At 35.1% G+C, this 10,167-nt stretch overlaps 1 long non-coding RNA gene across 1 annotated transcript; it reads left to right on the top strand.

Moving 5' to 3' along the window:
• Nucleotides 1-8,801: 8,801 nt before the first annotated feature.
• On the top strand, nucleotides 8,802-9,288 carry LOC138128050 (uncharacterized). Its single transcript, XR_011158507.1, has 2 exons — nucleotides 8,802-8,876; nucleotides 9,065-9,288. It is a non-coding gene; the product is annotated as an uncharacterized lncRNA (long non-coding RNA).
• Nucleotides 9,289-10,167: the final 879 nt, after the last annotated feature.

Below are 10,167 nucleotides of genomic sequence, written 5' to 3'. Positions count from 1 at the left end.
TTAGAGCAGGTGCAGATTCCATCCCTAGCTTCTAGGCGTAAATTAGCCAGCATTAAGTTTCTCTCAGACGTTTTTAATTGCTCAGTTGATTGCCCCTACTTGTTATCTCAGTTTTCCATCAGAGTTCCCTCTTTTAGTTGTCGTAAACATGGTACCTTCTATCTAGATACTGCAAGAACCAATTTGCTACAATATTCTAGCCTATATCAGATGGTTAAGAATTACTCTGATGTGGAGGGAAAGTTAGGCGTTTTTTGTACCAACAGGCAAGAGATCAGAGCACTAAGTTCCTATACAACCTAATCGAGTTTCCATAGTCTTCTCGCCATGAGAATCAGTAGTATTAATAGCTGATCTTTTCAGTTGACTCGTAATTGGGTTTATACACCTGTGAGTCAGCTTTACAATAATAATAATAATAATAGGCAGAATATAGCCTAAGGGAGTCCGTTTCGGCTCAGGGACGCGAGGGTCGCGGGTTCGATTCCGACCCAGGGAGAAATTTAAAACAATTTAAAAAAAAAAAAAAAAAAAAAAGGCTATATTCTGTCTCGTGATTCGGAAGTCACGTTAAGCCATTGGTCCCGGTCTATTGAGTTGGTCACCATGCCCCTCATAGATTTGTAAACCAGTCCTAGACTGTGTAACAATTTTTTTTTTTTTTATAATAATAATAATTTTTTTTTTCATTATTTATTTTTTTATTTATTCTTTTTTTCCTCATAATGGCAAAACTGTATTTATGAATACAGAAAGATACGCTTGTTTGAAAATCACACAAAAAATGTATGGGTGCTATTTAAAATATCCAGGAGGTCAGTCATGTCGTTACTAAATATAACAATGAACAAAGGACCAAGGACAGATCCTTGAGGAACTCCAGATAGTTGCTGAAACAGCTTGGAATTAAAACCTCTGTACTGAACGAACAGGGCACTGTCACTAAGATAAGACGCATAAGTTGAATTAGATTGTCCGAGAAACCAAAACTATCCAGTTTAGTGAAGAACAACTTGTGATCAACACGATCGAACGCTTTAGAAAAATCCATGTAGATGACATCAATCTGTTTACGAGCGTCCAAGTTTACTTGGAGAAAATGCGTTACCGAAAGTAGATTTGTAACCGTAGATCTTCGGGCCTGAAAACCGTGCTGAAAGAAGGATGTCATATGTGCAACATGATTGTAGATCGGATGAAAAAGTACAAGTTCAAATATTTTTGAAAAGTTGTTAATAATGGCAATAGGTCTGTAATTAGTTATCTCACACATGTCACCATTTTTATAAACCGGAGTAATTCGTGATTCCTTCCACTTAACCGGAAACGCAGAACACCTAATTATGGAGTTGAAGATTACTTTTAACGGAGGTGCTAACAGATGTCTACAGTCACGAATCAGGAAAGAAGATATCTGATCAGGACCACAAGTTTCATTGTTCTTTAGCTTACTTATCGCTAATACTATTTCCCTTTCTGTTAACTGGTCAACATGCAAAACATTTTGATTGACTGTTGGGTTGTGTGTACTAATACTAGAATTGTTATTTGTATTAAACGACTGAGAAAAGTAATTTGCAAATTTGTTCACAATATCTTTGGGATCTTTGATTATTAATCCTCTATAATTCATGACAGCCGGAATTGAAGTTGTTTTTCTCATTGAATTCAGATATCCCCAGAAACATTTAGGATTCGTCTTGATTTTATCGTTCATGTTTACTATAAAGTTCCTATATGCAGCTTTTATTTTAGTTTTCACTTCCGATCTAAGGCCCTTAAAACAAATGTAGTCTTCGATTGCCCTGGAATGTTTGTACTTCTTTAATGCTTTATACTTTCTTTTTATCAGACCAATGATTTCCCTATTAAACCACGAAGGATATGAACCAAGTGATTGACGTTTCTTGGGAACAAACTCGTCGAAAATCGAGAATAGTGCTTTATACAATAAGTCAACACCTTCATCTGGATTAGGGATACTGTCAAGAACCGTCCAGTCAACATGAGACAATGCCAGATACAATCCACGGAAATCAGCTTTTTTAAAGTTGTAGCTGTCGCGAGTAGAAGTGGGAAAATTTTCTCAAAATTCAGCACAAATTACGATGTGTAATGCAGGATGGTATTTATCCTCTCTAAGAAGGATATCATTAGCTTTGCTGACACAATATGAACCATTACTCAAAACTAAATCCAACAGTTTTCCCATGTTATTAGCTACACTATTGAATTGATTCAAAGTAAAAAAATTGCAAAAGCATGAAAAATGTGTGTAAATTGAAGATGACGATTTGCTCTGAGACCACAGAATGTAATCAGGCATGTTGAAATCTCCCAAGAAAATCACGTCTGAATCGTAGAATAGGTTGTTCGAAATTAGGAAATCAAGAAGTGTTGTGTAGCAGTCAACCTTAGACCCCGGGGGAATGTACAATGCGCAAATAACCAAAGACTTGTTACCAAGAACAGCCTCAACAGCTACCAAATCTACACAATTGACTTCACACAAATTACCGATGTTGCTAGTGTCCAATTTCATAGCCCTTATGTTACTTTTGATCGCTATCATCACCCCACCACCTCTTTTAACTTTGCATTTGCCAAAGTCTCTGTCACATCTAAATACATTGTAGGAATTAATGTCAAATATTTCACCATCCGTTACAGACTGAGACAGCCAGGTCTCAGTCAATACAATAACGTCGTAGAGGGAGGAATTACTAGACAGGGACAACTCTTGCAATTTGGAATTCAAACCTCTTACATTGTGATAATAGATGTGAAAATTTTTAGTCCGCAAGGAAGTATTATCTACCCTATTTGAGTAAGAAACTTTTAATTGCTATTTTATTAGTTCACCAAAAATGTCATCCTTTAATTTCTGAACATTCCTCTTGTAACATGGGCAATGATCGTGATCCCAAGCTGCATGAGCAACTTCCTCAGAGTCGGTTACCTCCCTATTCATGGTGTTGTAAGTTAGGCAGTTAACACATTTTAACATGTCATCAGTGGCTTTACACTCTTTAATCTCATGTTTGCCGGTACATCTTGGACAACTAACTTGATTCTTACAATTTTTTATCGAATGGTTATACCCATTACATCTGTAGCATCTTGTAACATCTAAAGCATCATAAATGGTACACCCATCCAATCCAATCATACAGTGCCCACTCTTCAAAGCGATATTATAAGTAAGTATATCCACCTCCAACACAATTTGGTAGATGTCGTTTCGTTTCTTAATAGGCGACTACTTAATTAGTTTACAGTGGGAAGTAGTGGAGAAAATATGTTTATTCTGTTTAACCAGAAGCGACGGGATATGATCTTCCTGGATGTCTCTTGATATACCAGAAATACGCAGACGTGGCTGAATAACATTAACATCATGAATGTCATAATTCTCTTTCATATTTTGTTTAGAAACTAATTCCTTGAATTCCTCCTTAGGATCTGAGCACGTCAGTAATACGCCTCCGTCTTTTATTGATTTAACCTAAACAACATCAAGTTCGGAATCAATAATAGGACTTAAGTTGGATAATATATCCGTTTTTGTTTTAGCAGCTGATTGAGCAGCATTTTTCGGTTTGACTAAAATCGTTTTTAACGTCTGAGCATAAGTAGAAGAAGGAGGTTGTTGCCTAAGCGGGACATGAGCAGAAACATTCTCAGGAATTTTTTTAATGAGGTTACCGATTTCAGCACGCAGAAGTTGATTTTCATGTTGTAAGTTGGAAACCTGATTACAAAGTAATGCAAAATTCTCCGAGATCTGTTTAGAAAAGTCAGATAACACATCTTTCAATCTGTCCGGAAGATCATTTAAGTTCACATCAGTTAACAGAGGCGGCAAAATAGTAGCTCTCTTATCACCATCATCACCATCGTGCTCAGACACAGGAGTGCAAAAGCCACAGCTCCAAGTTTTTATATCCCCCGATTTTTTCATGTTAGCTAACATAGATTTCGTAACTCCAACGCAAGTTATATGATAAGAACCATTGCAACTTTCACGCCGACAACTCAAGTATTCATCATTTTTTGCAATGCATTTGCTACATTTGCGACACTTCACTGCCATGTTAGCAGGCAAGAAACCCGACAAGTTCCGCAAAAACGAATTTGAAAATAGATAAGGTTGCTGTGATAGCAAAAAATGCTATCAGCAGCAACAAGGAAGATAACAATCTGCCAAGAGCCGCTAATGTTTCCACTCCCAACAAATTAGATAACAGTGAAAAATATTTAATGAAAAAGTACTTATCTTTGCAGTAGCAGGATGCAAATTTCACCAAAAAAGACCAGCAATTTACCAGGGAAAAATGTCAATAAATCACGGATCAGCACACCACGGCATGGCACGGTGCACACCTTATTTACTAAGTAATAAAATTTAATCATCATTTTTGGTTAAGAATGCCATGGAAATTTGACAAATAAAAAAATTATTTTATTAAGAGCTTAATAAAAAAAAAGTTGAACACAAAAACTTTTACAATAACAAAAGGCTATCAATACTAAACCAAATGTTCAAATTGAGCTCCGTTGACTGCCAAGCAATGACCTAATCGATATTTAAGGCATTCTTGATATTGCATTTTATTACTTAGTAAGTTAATTTTATCACCTTTGTTTATTTTTTTAAATTTTATTCTTTTTCCCCATAATGGCAAAACTGAATACAGAAAGATACGCTTGTTTGAAAATCACACAAAAAATGTATGGGTGCTATTTAAAAAACCAAAGTTGGTTGCCACAGCAGCGAAACAAAAGAAGATAGGAACAAACTAGAAAGACCAGATGATGCAGGATAATACACCAATCAACTTTTATATTAAACATTTTTTCATAATTTTTCAAATTAAAAAGTTACAGCCAATATTTGATACTTTTGTTCCACCCTGTATATATACGTCCAGGATTTCTTGTTTCCCAGGAAACTGAATCGTTGTCTTAAATATAATTCGTGTTAGTTACATACCTGCATTAATAAGTTCCACAACAAGGATTATCTTGTTTACCAGGAAACCGAATCCTCTTTGACCATCTAATAAAGTAATAAACCGAAATATTGACAAAGTACCGAAAACCTGTAATTTTGTAGTATTTCAGCACCGGCTTCAATAATCTTACCAGCAACTTGTTTCTTATTTCCCTATTTGTTTCTTAAGAAAGGAACCATCCCACTGATAAGAATAATACCTACTCTGGAGGGAAGGGTTAGATAGGTAAATATCACATCCCTAACAAGTATTATAAAATTCTAAACAAAAAGAGAAAGTTTCCTAAAAGCTGCAACATACATAATATTATTGATACCTTTAATAAGGAATTTATGAAGTTAATTACTTCAAATATTGTGAAATAATTTCAATGCATGTCGCATGTGTCCACCGTCCAATTGTCGCATGTGTCCACCGTCCAATTGTCGCACGCGTGTAATTGTCGCGCGCGTCCAATTGTCGCGCGTCCAGGTTGCGGCAATCAGTTTTCGTGCGTCCAATTTTCGGCGTCCAATTGACGTGACACCGAAGTCACTGGCTTTACGATTTGTTTCAGTAACAATTGCAATAATAATGTCGTCATAAAAAAATAAGAAAAAAGCTTCCGAAAATGTATCAAATTGCGAACTATAAGTGGTAGTTCCGGGCGGTATTTTCAACACATTAGCTTGCGAATGTCGTTTTCGATTATTTCTTATAGGAACTTTCGACCATCTGATGTTTGCATGGCGAGTTGAATACTCTAAATTGTTTTCAGTATCTTCTTTAACTATAGTTGCATTTCTAGCTTCCACATTTCCTTCAATTAGGTCATCTAATTCTTCTTCCTCAAACACGTGATCAGAATCATCGTCACTGTCCAATATATTATCAAATTCATCGATGATAGTTTCTTCTTCAAGCAACCTTGCTAGCTCAGTATCTGATAAAGCTTTTTGATAGCTCTAGCTAGCCATTATGAACAATTTGTTATTTTCTTACTACAAACGTTGAATATTTTAGCAAAGAGAAAACGAATCCACAGACATTCACACGCGACTGGCAACTTCACACTGATTTTATGTTTTTCATCTACAGTGTGCTATCGTCCAGAATTTCTTAGAATTGCACGTGTTATTGCTACACTTTCGTGCAAATGGTCATAAAATACAACAAAAAAGACCGACCGGGGTGCACACGTGTACCCCAGCTCAGTAATGATTTGTTTGACAAATAAATAAAATGTTATATGGCTGATACTTTGGGAAACGAAGTTAAATGCAATAAAAGGAAGCTATAAAAATTGGGGGTTTTGTAAAGATTCAAAATAAAAAAATATTTGCATAAATTGGAATGTGGGGTGCATGTGCACCCCGCTCGGCCTGATGAAGGCTAAGATTCCTAGCAAGTGGCGAAACATACCAAAGTTTAAGTTATTCATTCCGCATTTCTGTCCCTTCACTTTCAAATATAATTCCCGAAACAGTGACTGCTATTTATACTGTTTTAAAATCTAAACACCTGAAGACACCAACTACAGCAGATGAATGGTTAAAAATCGCTAATAGGTTTTATAAAGAGTGGAATTTTCCCAATTGCTTGGGTGCTCTTGATGGAAAACATGTAGCATTTCGGACAAAAAAAGTGGATGGTTCTTTCTATTTCAATTATATTCAATTTCATAGTCTCATTTTAATGACGCTAGTAGATGCAGACTACAACTTTCTTTATGTGGATGTAGGGTGTAATGGTCGTACTAGTGATGGAGGTGTTTACAATAAAAGTTCACTATGTAGGGCTGTAGAGGGAAACTTACTAAATTTTCGCAAAGATGCTATTTCACCTAAATCTACCACAAAAATTGCATATGTTATTGTCGCGGATGACGCTTTTCGGTTATCTAACCGTATGATGAAACCTACAGGACAAGGTGCTAATGAGGCCGAAAAAGTTTTCAATTATAGGCTAAGCCGTGCTAGACGAGTTGTAGAGAATGCCTTTGGAATACTGTGTAATCGATTTCAAATATTACAAAAAGATATAAATTTGAATTGACAAAGTTCAAGATCTTACATTAGCCTGTTGTGCTCTTCATAATTATATTAAAGAAAAATATGGAAAAAAATTCTACATTGATTTTTAAAACACAAATAATGTAACACTAACTAATGGTGATTGGCGAGGTAATATCTACATGACAAATTTAGATAGATGTAACGTCAACAGATCTGCTGTCCAACCAATAGCTATCCGAAAACAATTTATACATTATTTTAGTAATGAAGGTTTTGTACCTTGGCAATGGGAGGCAATAAAACGCTTCAATTTTTAATGTACATTTTTATTTCCTTCTCCTAGGTAACGCAACAAAAATGAGCGAATACAGTGTATTAACTACCTAGTTGGTCATGGATTTACACCTAATTTACACTAATGAAACATTAAATAAAATGACACTGCCGTCAAATGAGTGCCGACAATTTTTTTGTCCGTCAGTGTATATTGAAAATGGATGGAGTTTACGTACAGTTGTGGACAAAATAGAGTGGGACAATGTTTTTTCGCTAATGTAAGTCTGCTTGAAATTTTACTCTTTCTATGGTTACTATTAAAATATTTATAATTTATTACCAAGGCGATCTACATTTACCAGGCCTGGACACTGGCTGTGTTGCCACATTCCCTGGTAGGCCATTCCATGACCTACGGTGTTCCAAAAATTATGAAACGAATTCGACATTTAAAATAAATTTTGACGAGTCCTTGGTCAAATTCGTCAAACTGAATTAAAAATGTCATTTAAGTGTTGCGTACCAAATTGCAACTCAAATTATGCGTCTTCTTCTTCAAATTACGTAGGTAGCTAAATACTTTTATTTAAGTTTCCATCAAATGAGGAAACGAAGCCAATTTGGAAGGTGATTTTAAAAAGCGAAGAGTGAAGAATTCGCAAAAGTAGCCATGCTTGTGCTAAAGATTTTAGCGGAACAGTTATTTATCAATGGGGACAAAATGAAGCGACTTGTGCCAAACGCGGTTCCAATAACTTCTAATTACGAAGAAATTACACTTTGGGAAGAAATAATCAAAATTAGTAATGACGACACAATCACTGGAGAAAATCTTTTGGTTTTAACAACGAATATTGAAATGAGACTGGGAAGCAAGTTACAAGAAATGGGATGGGATTTAGGCAATGGGGAGAACAAATTGTTATATTTAAGTTGGAAATGCCCACCTCGCGTTAATTTATAACCAAACAGTTTCAATAGTCCGGAACACAGCAGAGCATCTGAAATATTATCACTTATCAGTAATGAGCACCGTTATTTTTCAGTCCCAAAGGTGGTTTTAAACTATATGTTACAATGCAATTACGCATTTTTGAACTGTCTAAAATTAGATCACTCATATTTGACAAATGTAAATACAATGACAGGTTTAGTGGATTTCGATTTTTTTTACTAAATGTTGGTGAAGCAATGTTGTCAGACTATGGTAGGCCATTCCATAGCACACTGTCTTTAGTCAGTGTCATGGCCTGGTAAATGTAGATCGCCTTGTTATTACTTATTTATTTTGTGTTGCATAATTTTATCATATTAGTTCAGTTTTTTCTTGCTAGTGTTGGCCCTTAGTCCTCACTTAGTGCAACTTAATGTTTTTTGCAATCAACTAAAATTTAGCGAAAATGTGCATCAAGACTTGTCCCACTTTATTTTGTCCACAACTGTATGTAATATTTCCCACTGTATTCAGAGTTGCCTATCTACTAGGTGGTGGCATTAAAAACTCACTGCCGCAGTGCCGCGCCGCGTGTTTTTTGTTTGCTCACTTGTTTAGTTTTGGTGTTCATACAGTCAGAATGCAACAGATGAAATTGTAAGTTTTCATATTTTGTTTATTATGTTCGTTATTGATAACATTTTACATTATAAAGGCAGTAGCTGAGTAAATGTACTAGTTTGTTTGGTTCCGGTTAAAATTTACTCTGAGAATTTTTAGGTTATATTAACTTTTTGCAATTTTCTGCTGAACGTGTGTATTATTTATTTTGTTGTATTTTACAGAATGAACTGTGCCGATCAAAGGACCGTTGTGTGTGGTTTTAGTGAGATGAGTTATCGTTCAGGATTCAATGCCAGCAATGCTGTACAAAGGAGGTACCAGCTTCGGAAGTCATTCGAGAAGACTTGAAACAATTAATTATTAGCTCACCACGAAATGGTAAGTTTTTAAGCGCTTGATTGTGGTTTTTCTCAGAATGTGATAAATAAATATGTATGTTCAGTAAGTAGATATGTTTCTAATTACCACTGGTCATTGTTGCAGTAAATATTTGAGCTTGTCCAAAAAAAGAGAATTATTTGACATGTCATTTGCATCATTTGTAAGACACTACCATGCATTTGTGTAGTGAAAGATGCCTCAATTTGATTTTCAAGAATAGGAAAGATTTACTTAATGAAAAATGTATGAGCGGAAGCAGTGTTAACCAATAGGTTTGTTACGTTACATAGATTTGCATATTGGAGCCAAGCATAAAAACAATTTTGCCAATAAAGCAAAATGTTATTATTGTTATCAAAGATAGGTAATTGTCTTCCAAAGCTTTTATAATATTTCTGATATTTGATTTCGTATGTGGTTCTATATGATAAATGATTCCCTGATTTGACATAATTGAATACTACTGGATCAGATAAAGGGTAAAGTTGCCTTAGTTCACAGACCTTAGTTGTACAATGGCGGGCAAAACATTTCGTCCATAACTGTCATTCCACTCACGTATGCTGTAAAGCAGCTTTTAGGAACGAATAACCTCACTTCACATGTTGACATGTGTCAATCAAATTGTGTCTATGTTCTTCACATGTTCTTATGGGTGACAGTAATAAATTTCAAATTTTAATTTGGAAACGTCACTCATAATGACAATAAACTAATAAAGGTTAAATTACACCAAATCATTGTGAAATGATAGGAAAATGGACAAATTTTTTTGGCCGGAGTAGTAAGTACCACTTTTTAACTTTTGCCTTGTTCAAGTTTAGACAGACGTAAAGAAATATTATTTTATTTTATTTTAAAGAAATATTTATTTCTTACTGTGGCAATTAATATCCTACAGTGTGTAGTCTTGAAAAAGACTATTTTGCTGGCTTAACTAATT

The sequence above is a fragment of the Tenebrio molitor genome, chromosome 4 (assembly GCF_963966145.1).
Source record: "Tenebrio molitor chromosome 4, icTenMoli1.1, whole genome shotgun sequence".
NCBI lineage: Eukaryota > Metazoa > Arthropoda > Insecta > Coleoptera > Tenebrionidae > Tenebrio > Tenebrio molitor.
The sequence above is the reverse complement of the archived record's forward strand: the minus strand, read 5'-3'. Positions and strand labels throughout refer to the sequence as shown.